This window comes from Saccopteryx bilineata, chromosome 7 (genome assembly GCF_036850765.1).
Source record: "Saccopteryx bilineata isolate mSacBil1 chromosome 7, mSacBil1_pri_phased_curated, whole genome shotgun sequence".
NCBI classification, from domain to species: Eukaryota; Metazoa; Chordata; class Mammalia; order Chiroptera; family Emballonuridae; genus Saccopteryx; species Saccopteryx bilineata.
Genome location: NC_089496.1, coordinates 18,094,700 through 18,113,295, shown reverse-complemented (window position 1 = coordinate 18,113,295; position 18,596 = coordinate 18,094,700). Strand labels below are relative to the sequence as shown.

At 40.5% G+C, this 18,596-nt stretch overlaps 1 long non-coding RNA gene across 2 annotated transcripts in view; it reads right to left on the bottom strand.

Annotated features, from left to right (window-relative positions):
• Positions 1-3,836: 3,836 nt before the first annotated feature.
• LOC136310304 (uncharacterized) overlaps positions 3,837-18,596 on the bottom strand; it is a 73,906-nt gene continuing 59,146 nt past the window's right edge. For both annotated transcript variants that reach the window (XR_010726542.1, XR_010726541.1), the window contains exon 4: positions 3,837-4,050. This is a non-coding gene — a long non-coding RNA (uncharacterized lncRNA). The remainder of the gene's footprint in view (positions 4,051-18,596) is intronic.

Genomic DNA, 18,596 nt, shown 5'->3' with positions numbered 1-18,596 from the left:
ATTCGATGTACTAACGTGGGTTTTGAAGGGAAGTGAGAAAGTGGGGGGCCGTCAGATTTTCTTTATTGCTCACCTTTGCAGAGAAGACTGTTCGAGTTTTCTGTGTATCGGTGCGCAGTGTTTTTATTTCGTGTCAGTTCCGATGGCATTGTAACCGCCAGTTTAATGTATTTTGTGGGTTACTGAGAAGTGCATTTGGTAACATGTAGCCATAAGGGTTCTGTAGTTACTTTTTGTTGCGGATTTCTAGAGGAACCGCCAGGAGGGGAAGATACATCGTTTCTATGTGTCATCTCTGTGTCAGGCCAATGCGGTTCTTTTCAAACATGCCGTCAGTGCGATACCCTGGCGCCCTCGTGTGGGCATCTCGGGGAATGACAGTGTAGCGCAGGTGCACAGTACAGCGGATCCTCTACGAAGGCGGAATCCACTCTGCGGTTCACGTAAGGTTTTTTCTGTCCTTACCGACTTTTTTGAAGCCAGGTGTCTATCGTTTTTGATGGAGTGACGGTTCGTCTCTGAATGAGAGAGGTGTGTTGAATATATTCCAATTATAATTTTTCTTTTTTTTTTTTTTATAACTGTGTTGTAAGTGGGAGTTTATTTTCCAGAGTTTATATTAAGTAAAGGAAAAGTTGGAATTACCGAGTGAATAAAGCGTATCTATAGGAAGCGCTACTGTTTGCAGTGATGGTTTTTGCCCTCAATCGTATCAACAACTGTATAATATCTATTTGTATAGCGTTTGCCTAATACAGGAGGGCTCCAGAGTAGGTTTTCCGTTGTGACTGTAAGAAGGAATTAATAATTGTATTCATATCTATTATTGTATTATTTTCAGTAGAATGACTGTCACCCTTTATTTGCCGCACCCCGTAGAACTTATTCTACCGTTTCCCTTGCAATCTGCGTGTCCCTTTACGGTTATTGAATTTCAGAATGTCTCCTATGTTGTGGCTCCTGTTTATATTCTATAAAGAAGGCCTTTTCCATGGTAGTTTTAGTTTTATGAAGTGTCAATGAATTTATTTTGCTAAAGTAAATGTGAACGATTGTACCTGGTTCGTGGCTGTTTTTATGTAAATGAACCATTGTAAACTATAGTGGTATGTGAGCTGCAGGGTCTGGGGCAAGGTGAGGCCTAAAGCTGGACCCGGAGGGAGGTGAGAGGTGGGGCCTAGGCGGAGATGCGGGGCGGGGCTGGGCAGGTTCCAGATGAGGCGCTGGAGAAGAGGCAGCAAGTCCATGGACTTGAGGTGCAGCGCTGGGTCGGAATAAACATCCAGCGGAATCCCCGTGCTCTTGGTAATATAAAAGAGCGCCAGGTAGGCCGAATGTGCCCCGAGGGCATATTCACCTTTGGTTCAGAAAGCACAGCCCTGGAAGCTTTGAGCGATCTGGCCTTGGAAATAGTATTTTCATCATCATTCCTCTGAAATTATTTTGTAAGGCTAGCATTGATTTAATTTTGTATTTTTTTAAAATGTTCATTTGATAACATGTCTATGTAATGATACTGTCATCACCTTTCCTGCAGGGTTCTAGATGGAGGGTCAGAAGAGCTATAAAGAAAGTTCATGAAACTTTAGTCTATTGAAATGTGTAGGAAGGTGTCTATCATCCAATAGGGTCAGTTTTTAAAAAGTGGCAAGCATTCTTGCAAGCGTGGTAGATTTGAATATTTGCAATATGGTGAAGTAATGTTTATGGAATGTTATGTGCCACTTAGGTTATTATTATTATTTACAGATTATTTTGTTGCATCAGTTACAAAAGCTATGCTGCATTGCTGATTGAGAGGGATATGTTCAACTGCCTTTTACAGTTACAAATATATTTGTATTTTATCTTTTAGGTGTGTGTTGTTTGAGTTTGTTACGAATTGCATGTGAATGTAGATATTCCCAGTCTACTGAACCTATTAAAACAGTGGTTCTCAACCTGTGGGTCGCTACCCCGGTGGGGGTCGCCTAAAGCCATCGGAAAATACATATTTATTAGTTCAACCCCCGCCGGGGTCGCAACCCACAGGTTGAGAACTGCTGTATTAAAAGGATTTTGTGTTTTTTATAGGGCCATTTTTTGCTTAAAATCTATGTATTTCACCCAAATATTTTTGGTGGTTATTTTTAGTTCTTTTAATGTCTTGCTGCCTTATGTTGTAGGCAGCTCCAGGGTTTTATATTAGTTGTGAGTAGCTATTAACTTCCAGAAGGAAGTGATTTCGGTGGATGTCAGGAAGTAGGGGCACAATTTATTTTCTCACATGGTTGTTTTGATACCAGTTATTATATCATGATAAATTTTTCTTTCATGTAAAGAGAAACCTTTGTCATATATAATGTCTGAAATTTCATCCATTAATGTGTACCAATAATTACGCTATTTATGTTTATTGATAAGGAGTTAGCCCAGCAGTTCATTTTAGTAGCTGTATGCCACAAGGAAATGATTCAATGTAGTCATGTTTTCTTCTATTCACTGCTTTTTGTATACTTTTCCTATATTTTGTATTTTAATAGATGAAGTGAAACTAAGGGAATAGCATTATTAAAAGTGTGGGCCATGTTTTCATGTGTGACATTACGTTTCATGTATAGACATCTTTGGGAGGGCCCGATCAATGTAGAGCAGGGGTCCCCAAACTACGGCCCGCGGGCCATATGCGGCCCCCTGAGGCCATTTATCCGGCCCCGCCGCACTTCCGGAAGGGGCACCTCTTTCATTGGTGGTCAGTGAGAGAGCACAGGATGCATCCTGTGTGCTGTATGTGGTGGCGCCACAAAGCGCAGCGATGCGAGACGCACGCGTCAGGGCTCCGGAAGTGCGTCATATCACTTATTACGGCTAGCATTGACAAATATGGAACCAGATACTGACCATCTCATTAGCCAAAAGCAGGCCCATAGTTCCCATTGAAATACTGGTCAGTTTGTTGATTTAAATTTACCTGTTCTTTATTTTAAATATTGTATTTGTTCCTGTTTTGTTTTTTTACTTTAAAATAAGATATGTGCAGTGTGCTTAGGGATTTGTTCATAGTATTTTTATAGTCCAGCCCTCCAACGGTCTGAGGGACAGTGAACTGGCCTCCTGTGTAAAAAGTTTGGGGACCCCTGATGTAGAGCTTGGGCTCTACTGGGACAGGACCGGTTTTGCAATGTACCATACATTGTGTAAATTTAATTTAGTTCTCATTTCTATGAGCCTGTGATTTAAGGAGAAGTCTTTATTTTACAAAAATTTCATATGAATTTACATTTATCACCACATTTTCCCTTGGTGCAAATTGTGTATTTAGAATGTGGCCATGTACCCTTTCATTTCATTAGCTGTAGAATACAAGAAAGTGTTATGAGTTTGGGGGCTTTCTTCCACAGATGGACTTTTCCAGAATCATCCTTTATGTTTTAGTTCATGAAGTAAACATAAGGCAATAGGATCATGAAAAATGTGGTCAATGTTTTAAATTGTATTGTAATACATTTATAGACATGTTTTGGAAATTGACATAAGTATGTAGAACTTTTTTGTTTTAACTGGAGTAATTCATGGAATATTAAAAGAGTCCTTAGCATTCTAAATGAGGGAAGGGTCTGGAGGCAAGGCATTCTAGAAAGGGGAAGTACTGTGTACGTGACATTGTGTCCCCCTTCACATCTGCTGAGAGACTCACACATTGGCAATTGTCCACAGTTTGGTAAGGTATATTACAGAACAAGCGTGAAGTGGGCATGTAGGAGCCATGAGAAAGCAACGGAGGCCAGGTGCCCGCAGTGGTTCATGAAGTGATTTTGTCTTAAGATGGCAGATCTTCTTTTGCCCTGGCAGGCAGGCAGGCAGGCAGGGGGTTTTGCAGTTACCTCTTTGACCCTATGGCACTCACGCCTGGTACTCCCTGGCGTTGGTGTTAAGTGAATGCCCAGGATAGCTTTGCTCAGTCATCAGTCAGGACGGGTGCCAGAGACAGTGGTCGTCATTTCAGATGATTTCATTTTGGTGAGGCAGGTCAACATTGTGCCTGGCTGCTCAGGAGTGCTCTCCATGGTCCTGAGAGGAAAAGGTGAGGTAGAATGAATTTACTGATGGATATAGGGAAATGTCAAGAGGTAATCAGGGTTAGGGGGTGGGGAGAGGGAGGGAGAGAAAGATGGAGAGGGTATATGAGCTCGTGTTGTTTGTTTAACTTAGGTGCTCTATGTAGTTGTGCGCTCTTGCAGTGTCCTGACAGTGTGTGTGTGTGTGGGGGGGGTGTCACAGATCGAGTCCACCATGTTTTGCAGGGTCGATGTTGACTGCATCAGGCCACCCAAGCAAGGCTGGAAAATGTTTAATGTTTGACTATAATATACGTGAAGAGATTAGGAGTCTTGTTAGTACGTTTTTGTTGTAAGTGATCACCTTGGAGAGTTGGAATATTAATGGTCCTGGAACCTAATTTTCAAATGCATAATATTCTGAAAAAGATGTTTACCGTTGAAGTTTATTTTTGTCATACGTGTGTTGTAAATGGTGGGTCATGTGCAGCCTCGGACACCCGTAGGCAGTCTTTGGAAGATGGCAGGTTTTGTGTTTTGTTGTTGTTGTTCTTTCAGTTTCAGCCTCCATGTCATCCAGGAAGAGAGGAATCCTTTGAGGGGTAGGACGCCACAGGACATGCTGTTTGTGTGGTCATGGACTCTTCATTTTGTTTCCCATAAAGTAGCGCTTGTGTTCTCAGTAATATAGATGGTTTTTGCCCGGGCACTTTCAGATGTGGGTGAAGGCTTTCTGCACAGTAGGTGCTCTGCAGCACCTGTTAGTGTGTGAACTGTTCGCCAGTAACCCCCACCCTCTCTGTAATGTGAAATGCTGCCATCTTGGCTGAATGTGCCCTGGGGGCAAATTTGACTTGTAGAAAGTTGAAATGTAACATTTTTATCATCTTATTACATTTTAACTGTAGTAGTGATTTATTTGGGGGACTGTTTTAGAATTTTGTTTGAAATCATGTTAATGGAATGGGTATCACCATTTCCTTGCCTCACAGGTTTCCAGATCAATGACCATGACATGGGTGAATGGAATTTTCTATCAGATCATGAGAAGGACCCTATCCACAGAACCCCTTTTTGTCCACATTGTGTTACCAGGCCAGATTTGTGTTTAGTTAGAAAGCCATTTTTCAGTGTGGTTATTTGTTTTAGAAAGCCGTGTGAATTTTGATCAGAAAAGTCCATTTTATTGTCTTTGTGTCGCTGTATGGAGCGGAGATGTTTGATCAGATATGTGGTGAGCAAAGATCTGGTCTGTGTTCGTGGCTCATCTTTGTATTATTGAGTAATTTCTTTAAAGAGTCGTTTTTAATTTTGTCACCTCTATAATAACGATCTATTTTTTAGGTGAGAGAAGGGACGATAATGATGCAAACTTGCACATGTGCCCCATCGGAAACCACGCATCAACCCCATCTGGGGCAGGTGCTCCAGTACTGAGCTGTTTTCAGATCCTGAAGTGACAGCGTTGGGGCCATGCTCTACTGCTGGAGGAAGAGAGAGAGGGAGCAGGGAGAAGCAGATGGTCCTTTCTCCATGTGCCCTGACCCAGAATGGAACCTGGATTGTCCATACACCGGGCCGACAGTCCATCCACTGAGTGAACTGGCCAGGGCTATCTTTATGATTTTTGTTCAATAAACTTTAGGTCCACAATTCTGATTGGGTTCTGGCACTTTCTAACTGGATGGGTCCCTGAAAGATAGTGAATGAATGAGGGCCGTGGGGGGTCTGGAGGCCAGAGGTGCACAGGAAGGAGTGGAGAGGAGGGGAGAGGTGAGGTGCAGGGCGGTTGGACTCAGGCGCAGCGCCGTCCGGACCCGCGGTGAGAAGGGGCCTGGGCACCACGGTTTGGGCTCCAGGTGATGCCATTGTCCAGGCCGCGTGAAGGTGAAGTGCCATGGGGTTACTCTCGTAGGTGGTGAAGAAAAGTGGTAAAGTAATGAAGCGTCAGGTTTTCTTCTTTGCTCATGGGTGCAGGTAAGAATTAGAATTTCCTGTACGTTTTGGTGCAAGGTGTTATTAGGTTTCAGTTGCAATTATATTGTAAGTGCCCTTGTTATTCGTCTTGGGGTTTCTTTAAAAGTATTTGACAACTTGCAAGTATATGGACTGTGCAGTTAATGTTTGTTGCGGATTTCCAAAGGAACCGTTTAAGGAGAGGAAGATACATAGTTTCTATGTGTCACTGCAGGTGTGGAGCAGAACACAGTCGCCTTTACAGCCGCTGTCCACAAGATGCCTTGTCGCCCTCGTGTGGGCATCTGGGGAAATGACACCTTAGCGCAGGTGCGTAGAGAAGGTCCTGCAGAGCAGGTCCCTGCAAAGGAGGAATCCGCTTTGCTGTTCACATTAAATGTTTTCTCTCCTTACTGATTATTTTGAAGGAGGTGGGGAGGGTCCTCTCGTTTCTGAAGGAGAGAGGTGTGATTCATCTATTTTGATGATAAATTTTTGTGTTTTTTCTTGCAGTTCTGCTGTGTGTCATTGGGAGCTTCTGTTTCCGAGTTTCTGTGCAGTGCATAGAAAGCAGGAATTCCCACGTCCATCCATCTCAGAGGTAGGATGCGCTGGTCTTTGTAGTCATGGTTTTTGCCCTCAGCCATACTAAGTGTTATATAATGTCCATTTGTATGATGTTTGCATAACACAGGTGGGTTCCAAAGTCAGTTTACAGTGGTGAGTAGGAGAAGGAATTAATTGTCCTATTCCTATTTATTAATTACTGTAATATTTTCCATAGAAAGACCATCAACCTTTATTCGGCCCACCCCATAGAAATTTTCCCACCATTTCCCTTGGAGTCTGTGCCTTCCCTTACTGTTTTTGCATTTCAAAATGTCTCTGTTGCGGTGGTACGAGTTTTGATCTTGTAAGGAAGGTGTCTTTTCCATTGTAGTTTTAAATTTCATGAAGTTTAAATGAATTTATTTTGCTAAGATGAACATGCACAAGTGTCCCTGGTTCCTGAGTGTTTTCATGTGAATGAACCAGAAAAAACTAAAGTCAGTTACGAGCGGGAGGGTGTGTTCCCCAGAGGCTGCCCAGCCAGAGACGAGAAGTGGGGTCAAGAGAAAGGTACCAAGCTGGACTGGAGGGAAATGGAGCCCAGACCCGAGGTGAAGACTTTGCATGGGAAGAGGAAAGATGTTGGTGGATGTGAGACCAAGTGCTGCCAGGCAGGGGCCATTCTCTTGGGTCAGAGTTGTAGAGGTGAGAGGATCCCCAGACTCCGGAGATGTCAGAAGGGTGGAGGGGACATGAGGGAGGAGATGGGGCAGGAGGAGCAGCAGCCAGTTGTGAGGAGCAAAGAAGAATCCTCTGACGGTTTGTGGGGTGTATGTCCCACTCCTAGTGTAAGTGAGCACTTCCAGTGGGAGCACTTTTCTATTTCAATGTAGACAATGTTGTTGAGAAAAAAAATGTAATTCTTTTTCTAAAAAGATTTTAGTTACTGATTTTAGAAGAGAGAACAAACCGGGGAAACATTCATCTGCTGTAGTCACCCCGAATGTGCTTTGATCAGGCAAGCCTGCTGTTTCCAAGGTGACATCAGTATTCCAGGTCAACGCTTCATCCACTGCGCCACCCCAGGTCAGGCTAATTATTATTATCATTAATATTAATATTATTATTACTATCATGTAATTATTATTAAAGAGCATGAAAATATTGTGTGTCTTTGGGTAGCATTTTATAATTTTATTAGTATTGATCATCGCTGCTCTTGTAAAGCAGATTCCCAGGCATTTTCCCTGTTTTACTATTAATTGGGTTTGAAGAAATGTATTATTCACTCAAGAGAGTTTTTTGTATCAGTGGAATATTTATGTATAACTGTTATTTCTCCTCCAGTATAATAAAATTTTTTGTTTGTAGTAAATGTTAGGTGAGTGCCATAAATCATCCAGGTACATAAGCTAATATGTAGTCGTGATCAGTATATTGATGTAGGTGTAAGGCATGTGAACGTTGTCAAAGTTCGGGAGACCTGAAGATGGCAGCGGAGTAGCCAGATGAACAGACTCCCAGCTCACACCACCGAACTGGATTACAAATTAATTTAGGAACAATCAGTGTGAAAAACCAACTCTGGACTACAAGAGCAGCTCTTGAAAACCAAGGAGCAAAGAAGAAGCTACACTGAGCCTGGTAGGGAGTACCAAGGAGCGCTAGGTCTCCCCTGCTTATAGGAATGAGGGGGGCTGAGGGTGAGAGCTCTCACTCCAAGTAAAAGAGCAGAAAATATAGCTCACAGCCACTTGCCTGGGGACCTGGGAATGAAGTGTGTTGAAAGGGCTGGCTTGTCTTCCAAAAAGAATGGGGAGAGAGAGAGACAGATGGTGAGGGGCAGAGGAATGCATGGGATGACTTGAAAAGCTGACTCATCCAGTGCTGGAGGCAGCCATAGCTGGGGGAGGGGTTGAACCTTCCACACAATACAAGACCAAAGTGGTTCCAGGTGACCCATCTCCAGACACTTCTCCAACTCCAATCAGCACAACAAGACACAGCTGAAAACAAGAAGTGGGGAGGAGGGGTAGTAACTCAGGTCTCCATGGAGATCTGAGATACACCTCCCCCTACTGAAGCTGAGAAAACAACCCGCCCATAGAGAAAGTAACTGGCAGATGAGGCCTTCAGAGTCTCAGGTTACACCCACTGCATTCCTGGATACAGTTTCAAATAAGCCCCCTGCTGAAATCAGTAAACAAGACTACCACCTTGTTAAGAATACTGAGAAGAAAACAAATCAAGATTCAAAGCAGCTCTACTAGAAAAGCCAAATCTGACAGTGGATTACAAATAACAGCTGATGCCAACCCAAGACCTAGAAATAACACAACTGAAAATTGGAGTCAGACAACACCAAGCCTACACTCAACCAGCTATACAAACAACACACCCAAACACAGAGACATAATGATTAGATAGAGAAGCACAATCCAAATGAAACCATAAGAGAAATCTCCAGGAAATAAACTGAATGATATGGAAATAACCATACTTCCAGATGGAGAGTTTAAAATAATGACTGTTAGGATGCTTAGGGATCTTAGAACAGCAATGGATGGTCATTATGCACACCTAAATAAAGAAATAGCAAGCATAAAAAAGGACATTAAAATATTAAAAAAGAATCAGTTGGACATGACAAATACAATATCAGAAATGAAGATCACAATGGAAGGAATTAAAAACAGGATGGATGAAACTGAGGATCAAATCAGTGAGTTGGAGGACAAGTTGAATGAAGGCATGGAAGCAGAGCAGAAAAAAGAACAGAGACTGGAGGCGACAAGATGGCAATGGAGTAGGCGGACATACCAACTTCCACTTCCCAGAACCAAAGTGGATTACAACTTAATTTTAAGAACCATCATCAGGAAAAACCAACTTTGGACTAAACTAAGAGGACTCTTCAACCAAGGAACACTGAAGAAGCCACACTGAGACTGGTAGGAAAAGCATAAACACGGAGAGGGCTGCCCAGCTCCCTGGCAGAATGGCAGCCCGGTGAGACTCGTGTGGTGGGAAGTGAGTTTAGCAGAGAGGGGAAGGTCCTGAGCCCCAGGAACAAAGCCCCAGACTGCAGCCCCAGAACCTAGAAGAGGCATACGGACAGTATTTGGCTGGAAACAAGTCAGGATACTGTTTGTGAGAGACTGATTTCTCAGACCCAGGATTCTTCTTAAAGGGACCGCACAGAAAACCTCTCTCACAACCACTCACCTGGGGTTCAGGGGGACAGGGAGAAAGGAGAGGACTAGAACAGTGGGAAGAGAGTGTAATCTAGGAGGCACAGGAAGAAACACTTTGAGAGACAGCCACCTTAACCCCTGGGACGAGTCACTCCCCAATCTGAAGTGAATATTTCCTCCGGAAACAGCAATACCAGCAATGGGGAGCAGGATACCAGCCAAACAAGCTCTCTCACGGTGCTTAGAGCAGAGTCACTTAGAAGGAGGGAGCTTTTGGGACTACAGTAGTGAGTCTTAGGGTCTGAGCTGCAGCACCCCACCCACACGGCTGAGGGCTTGCCCGAGGGTGGGAGGCAACAGGACATGAAAGCTCAGCTCTATTGGCAAGGGCAGAAGCTGGCTGGCCACCACTGAAGCCCAGAAGTGAGCTCGGTCTTGCCAGGCTGGGGAGAAGGGAATGCGGGAAAGTGATCAAGCCCAGCTATGGGCTACATGCAATTCAGCCTGTGGGGGAAGGGAAGGAACCCCAGAAGGGGCAGAGACCCACCCTTGAGCAAAGGTGCAAGAGCGCAGCCTTGCCCAGCCTGTGGAACAGAGGCTTGTGGCCTGATACAGGAGCTGGCTCCTCCCATGGAGGTGGAGGGAAAGCCAAAACAGGTGAAATCCCACAACTGAGCGTGGGCACACAGCCCTGCCCGGCCCATGGAACCAAGGCTTGCACTATCCCACAAGCGGGCTCCTCCTGCAGGGGCAAGGCAAAAGCTTGGAATCAGTTGGAAAACTGCAGCTGAGCAAAGGTGCTCACCCCTGCCCTCAGGGCCGAACATAACCCCACCTGGGGGATGGGGCAAAAGCCGAGGCAACTCGATACACCAAGCACGTGATCACAGCCCCTCCCACAAAGGAGAGGCAGAAAACACAGCAACAGCTCCAGTGGGCTGGCACCAGCAACGCCCATATCCAAACGACCTAGGCAGCAGCAGCAAAGGGTGTGGCAGGCCTGCAGACAGACCACACCTAGGGAACACAGAGGCCACACCAGTGGAATCCAGGGGCCAAAACCTTCTCTTACACAGATAAAATGAGAAGGAGAAATTGCAACACAAATGAATCAAGAGAAATCCCTAAAAAAGGACCTGAATGAGTCAGATATAACCAATTACCAGATGCAGAGTTTAAAATAATGATTGTTAGGATGCTCAAAGATATTAGAACAACAATAGATGGTCATTACAAACACCTAAATAAAGAGATAGCAAATATAAAAAAGGACATTGAAATAATAAAAAAGAATCAGTCAGAAATGACAAATAAAATATCAGAAATGAAGAACATAAGGGAAGGAATTAAAAGCAGCATGGATGAAGCTGAGTATTGAATCAGTGAGCTAGAGGACAAAATAAATGAACGCATGGAAGCGGAGCAGATTAAAGAAAAGAGACTCAAAAAATCTGAGAAAACTCTAAGAGAGCTCTGTGACAACATGAAGAGAAATAACATCTGCATCATAGGGGTTCCTGAAGAAGAAGAGAAAGAACAAGGGATAGAGACTTTGTTCAAACATATCATAGCTGAAAACTTCCCTAAATTAAGACAGGAAAACAACTCACAAGTTCAAGAAGCACAGAGAACTTCATTAAAGAGAAACCCAAAGAAATCTACACCAAGACACATTGTAATTAAAATACCAAAGCTAAGTGATAAAGAGAAAATATTAAAAGCTGCTAGAGAAAAAAAGGCTATCACCTACAAAGGAGCCCCTATAAGGATGACTTCCAACTTCTCAAAAGAAACACTTGAGGCCAGAAGAGTATGGCAAGAAATATTCAAAGTAATGCAAAACAGGAGCCTACAACCAACTACTTTCTCCAGCAAGGCTATTGTTTAAAAATGAAGGAGAAATACAAAGCTTTCCAGACAAAAAAACCCTCAAGGAATTCACTAAAACCAACCAATGCTGCAAGAAATGCTAAGGGGCCTATTGTATACAGATCAAAAGGGAAAAAGAATATAGCAAAAGAGTAATACAGTTTTAAAGAATAAAATGGCAAAAAACAACTATTTATCAATAATAACCTTAAATGTAAATGAATTAAATGATCTGATCAAAAGACATAGGGTAGCTGCATGGATAATAAAACAAGACCCATAAATATGCTGTGTACAAGAAACACACCTTAAAACAAAAGATGCACATAGACTGAAGATAAAAGGATGGAAAAAATATTTCACGCAAATGAAAATGAAAAAAAAGCTGGGATAGCAATACTTATATCAGACAAAATGTACTTTAAAACAAAGGCAATAGTAAAAAATAAAGAAGGTCATTACATAATGATAAAGGAGCAATCCAACAGGAAGATATAACTGTTATAAATATCTACGCACTTAATATAGGACCACCTAAATATATAAAGCAGACTTTTATGGATTTAAAGGGCGAGATCAACAGCAATACTATAATAGTAGGGGATTTCAATACCCGACTAACATCACTAGATAGATCTTCAAGAAAAAAAAATTAACAGGCCTGACCTGTGGTGGCGCAGTGGATAAAGCGTCAACCTAGAAATGCTGAGGTCGCCGGTTCGAAACCCTGGGCTTGCCTGGTCAAGGCACATATGGGAGTTGATGCTTCCAGCTCCTCCCCCTTCTCTCTCTCTATCTCTCTCCTCTCTCTCTCTCTCTCTCTCTCTCTCTGTCTCTCCCTCTCCTCTCTAAAAAAAATGAATAAATAAAAAATTAACAAAAAAACAGCACTCTTAAAGGACACACTCAATGAACTGGATATAATAGACATCTTCAGAATCTTTCACCCTAAAGCAGGAGAATATACATTCATTTCAAGTGCTCATGGTACATTCTCTAGGATAGACCACATGTTAGAGCACAAAAGCGGCCTCAACAATTTAAGAAGATTGAAATCATATCGAGCACTTTCTCTGATCACAAAGGCATGAAACTAGAAATCAACCACAAAAGAAAAACTGTAAAATACTCAAACACTTGGAAACTAAACAGCATGTTATTAAATAATAAATGGCTTAACAATGAGATCAAAGAGGATATAAAAAAATTCCTAGAAACGAACAATAATGAGCATACATCAACTCAAAATTTATGGGACACAGCAAAAACAGTCCAGAGAGGGAAGTTCATAGCATTACAGGCATACCTTAAAAAGCTAAAAAAAAACCTCAAATAAAAAATTTTACCCTGCATCTAAAAGAACTAGAAAAAGAACAGCAAGTAAAGCCAGAGGTACTAGAAGGAAGAAATAATAAAGATCAGAGCGGAAATAAATGACATAAAGGCTAAAGAAACAATACAGAGGATTAATGAGTCCAGGAGCTGGTTCTTTGAAAAGGCAAACAAGATCGATGAACCTTTAACCAGACTCACCAAAAAAAAGAGAGAGAGAACTCAAATAAATAAAATTAGAAATGAGAGTGGAGAAATAACAACTGAAACAACAGAAATACAAAGGATTGTAAGAAAATACTATGAAGAACTGTATGCCAAAAAACTAGACAACCTAGATGAAATGGACAAATTTCTTGAAACATATAATCTTCCAAAAATTAATCAGGAAAAAAAAATCACAAAACCTAAACAGAGTGATTACAACAAATGAGATCAAAACAGTTATAAAAAAACTCCCAACAAAGAAAAGTCCTGGGCCCAATGGCTTCACAAGTGAATTCTACCAAATATTCAAAGAAGAACTAACTCCTATCCTTCTCAAGCTATTTCAAAAAATTCAAGAGGAAGGAACACTTCCAAGCTCCTTTTATGAGGTGAGCATAATTCTGATTCCAAAACCAGGCAAAGACAACACAAAGAAAGAAAATTATAGGCCAACATCGCTGATGAATTTAGATGCTAAAATCCTCAACAAAACATTAGCAAACCGGATCCAGCAGTATATGGAAAAAAATCATAGACCATGATCAAGTGGGATTTATTCTTGGGAGGCAAGGCTAGTACAATATTTGCAAATCAATCAATGTGATTCATCACATAAACAAAATGAAGGAGAAAAACCACATGATAATTTCAATAGATGCAGAAAAAGCATTTGATAAAATCCAGCACCCATTCATGATCAAAACTCTCAGCCAAGTGGGAATACAGGGAACATACCTCAACATGATAAAGGCCATTTATGACAAACCCACAGCCAACATCATACTCAATGGGCAAAAATTAAAAGAAATCCCCGTAAGATCAGGAACAAGGCAGAGGTGCCCCCCAATCACCGCTCTTATTCAACATAGTTCTGGAAGTCCTAGCCACAGCAATCAGACAAGAAAAGAAATAAAAGGCATCCAAATTGGAAAAGAATAAGTAAAACTATGATTATTTGCAGATGATATGATATTGTATATAGAAAACCCTAAATTCTCAGTCAAAAAACTACTGGATCTGATAAATGAATTCAGCAAGGTGGCAGGATATAAAATTAATACTCAGAAATCAGAGGCATTTTTATACACTAACAATGAACTGTCAGAAAGAGAAATAAAGAACACAATCCCTTTCACCATTGCAACCAAAAAAATTAGGTACCTAGGAATAAATTTAACCAGGGAGATTAAAGACTTGTATTTGGAAAATTATAAAACATTGATAAAAGAAATCAAGGAAGATACAAACAAGTGGAAGCATATACCATGTTCATGGTTAGGAAGAATAAACATCATTAAAATGTGTATATTACCCAAAGCAATTTATAAATTCAATGCAATACCGATTAAAATACCAATGACTTACTTCAAAGATATAAAACACATATTCCAAAAATTTATATGGAACCAAAAGAGAACATGAATAGCCTCAGCAATCTTGAAAAGGAAGAATAAGTGGGAGGTATCACACTTCCAGTTATCAAGTTATATTACAAGGCTGTTGTACTCAAACCAGCCTGGTACTGGCATAAGGACAGGCATACAGATCAATGGAACAGAACAGAGAACCCAGAAATAAACCTACACCTTTATGGACAACTGATATTTGACAAAGGAGGTAAGGAAATACAATGGAGTAAAGACAGCCTCTTCAACAAATGGTGTTGGGAAAATTGGACATCTACCTGCAAAAAGTAAAACTAGACCACCAACTTACACCAATCACAAAAATAAACTCAAAATGGATAAAAGACTTAAATGTAAGCCATAAAACCATAAGCATCTTAGAAGAAAACATAGGCAGTAAGCTCTCCGACATCTCTTGCAGAAATATATTTGCCGATTTATCTCCACAAGCAAGTAAAATAAAAGACAGGATAAACAAATGGAACTATATCAAACTAAAAAGCTTTTGCACACCTAAAGACAATAAGAACAGAATAAAAAGACAAATTACACAATGGGAGAACATATTTGAAATTATATCTGATAAGGGGTTAATAATCAAAATTTATAAAGAACCTATAAAACTCAATACCAGAAAGACAAACAATCCAATCCAAAAATGGGAAAAAGAAATGAATAGACACTTCTCCAAAGAGGACATACAGATGGCCAATAGGTATATGAAAAAATGCTCAACATCACTAATCATTAGAGAGATGCAAATTAAAACCGCAATATGATATCACCTCACACCAGTCAGAATGGCGCTCATCAACAAAACAACACAGAATAAGTGCTGGCAAGAATGTGGAGAAAAGGGAACCCTCCTGCACTGCTGGTGGAAATGCAGACTGGTGCAGCCACTGTGGAAAACAGTATGGAGATTCCTCAAAAAATTAAAAATTGAAGTGCCTTTTGAACCAGCTATTCCACTTTTAGGAATATACCCTAAGAACACCATAGCACTGTTTCAAAAGAAATCCACCTCCATGTTTATGGCACATTGTCCACAATAGCAAATATCTAGAAACAGCCCTTGTGTCCGTCAGTGGATGAGTGGATTAAAAAGCTTTGGTACATATATACTATGGAATACTACTCAGCCATAAGATCGGATCATTTACAACAACATGGATGGACCTTGATAACATTATACTGAGTGAAATAAGTAAATCAGGAAAAACTAAGAACTATATGAATCCATTCATAGGTGGGACATAAAAATGAGACTCAGAGACGTGGACAAGAGTGTGGTGGTTACGGGGTGGGGTGGAGGAGTGGGAGGGGGTTGAGGGAGAGAAGGGCACAAAGAACCCAGTTAGAAGGTGAGAGAAGACAATTTGACTTTGGGTGATGGGAATGCAGCATGAGCAAATGTCAAAAGAACCTGGAGATTTTTTTCCTCTGAACATATGTACCCTGATTTATCAGTCACTCCATTAAAATTAATAAAAAAAATTTTTTTTAAGCTAAAGAAAAGAAACTCAAAAAGTCTGAGGAAACTCTAAGAGAGCTCTGTGACAACATGAAGAGAAATAATATCTGCATCATAGGGATTCCTGAAGAAGAAGAGAAAGAACAAGGAATAGAGACTTTGTTCAATCATATCATAGCTGAACACTTCCCTAAATTAAGGCAGGTAAAACTCTCACAAGTTCAAGAAGCTCAGAGAACTCCATTAAAGAGAAACCCAAAGAAATCTACACCAAGACACATCATAATTAAAATATTAAAGCGAAGTGATAAAGAGAAAATATTAAAAGCTGCTAGAGAGTGCCTGAGCAGGCGGTGGTGCAGTGGATAGAACATCAGACTGGAATGCGGAAGGACCCAGGTTTGAGATCCCGGGGTTACCAGATTGAACACGGGCTCATCTGGCTTGAGCAAAAAGCTCACCAGCTTGGACCCAAGGTAGCTGGCTTGAGCAAGGGGTTACTCAGTCTGCTGAAGGCCCACGGTCCAGGCCCATATGAAAAAGCAATCAATGAATAACTAAAGTGTCACAGAAAAAAACTGATGATTGATGCTTCTCATCTCCCTTTGCTCCTGTCTGTCTGTCCCTATCTGTTCCTCTATCTGACTCTCTCTCTGTCCCTGAAAAAAAAAAGGGGGGGGGAAGGCTGCTAGAGGAAAAAAGGCTATCAGCTACAAAGGAGCCCCATAAGGATGACATTCAAATTCTCAACAGAAACAAACTTTAGGCCAGAAGGGAATGGCAAGAAATATTCAAAGTAATGCAGAACAAGAACCTACAACCAAGACTACTTTATCCAGCAAGGTAACCATTTAAAATTGAAGGAGAAATAAAAAGCTTTCTAGACAAAAAAACAAAACAAAAAAAAACCCTCAAGGAATTGATTACAACCAAACCAATGCTGCAGGAAATGTTAAGGGGCCTGTTGTAAACAGATCAAAGTGAGAAAGGAATATAGCAAAAAAGGAATACAGCTTTAAAGAATAAAATTGTAATAAACAACTACATATCAATAATAACCTTAAATGTAAATGGATTAAATGATCCAATCAAAAAACTTAGGGTAGCTGCATGGATAAGAAAACAGGACCCATACATATGCTGTCTACAAGAGACACACCTTAAAACAAAAGATGCACATAGACTGAAGGTAAAAGGATGGAAAAAAAATATTTCATGCAAATGGAAATGAAAAAAAAAGCCAAGGTAGCAATACTTATATCAGAAAAAATAGACTTTAAAACAAAGGCTATAGTAAGAGATAAAGAAGGTTACTACATAACGATAAAGGGAGCAATCCAACAGGAAGATATAACTATTATAAATATCTACACACCTAATATAGGAACACCTAAATATATAAAGCATACTTTGATGGATATAAAGAGCGAGATCAACAGCAACACTATAATAGTAGGGGATTTTAATACCCCACTAACATCACTAGATAGATCCTCAAGAAAGAAAATTAACAAAGAAACAGCAGACTTAAAGGACACACTAGATCAACTCGATTTAATAGATATCTACAGAACCTTTCACCCTAAAGCAGCAGAATATACATTCTTTTCAAGTGCTCATGGTACATTCTCTAGGATAGACCACATGTTAGGGCACAAAAGTGGGCTCAACAAATTTAAGAAGATTGAAATCATATCAAACACTTTCTCTGATAACAATGGCATAAAACTAGAAATCAACCACAACAGAAAAGCTCAAAAATTCTCAAATACATGGAAACTAAATAACAGGTTGTTAAATAATGAATGGATTAAGAATGAGATCAAAGAAGAAATAAAAAAATTCCTAGAAACAAATGATAATGAGCATACAACAAGTCAAAATTTATGGAACACAGCAAAAGCAGTACTGAGAGGGAAGTTCATAGCACTACAAGCACATTTTAAGAAGCTAGAAAAAGCTCAAATAAACAACTTAACCCTGCATCTAAAAGAACTAGAAAAAGAACAGCAAGTAAAGCCTAAATGTAGTAGAAGGAAGGAAATAATAAAGATCAGAGCAGAAATAAATGACATAGAGACTAAAGAAACAATACAGAGGATCAATGAAACTAGGAGCTGGTTTTTTGAAAAGGTAAAAAAGATTGATGAACCTTTAACTAGACCCACCAATAAAAAGAGAGAAAGGACTCAAATAAATAAAATTAGAAATGAGAGGGGAGAAATAACAACTGAAACAACAGAAATACAAAGGATTGTAAGAAAATACTATGAAGAACTATATGCCAAAAAACTAGACAACCTAGATGAAATGGACAAATTCCTTGAAACATACAATCTTCCAAAAATTAGTCTGGAAGAATCAGAAAACCTAAACAGACCGATTACACCAAATGAGATCAAAACAGTTATCAAAAAACTCCCAACAAAGAAAAGTCCTGGGCCAGATGGCTTCACAAGTGAATTCTACCAACTATTCAAAGAAGAACTCCTATCCTTCTCAAACTATTTCTCTTTTTTTTTTTTTTTTTTTTGTATTTTTCTGAAGCTGGAAACGGGGAGAGATAGACAGA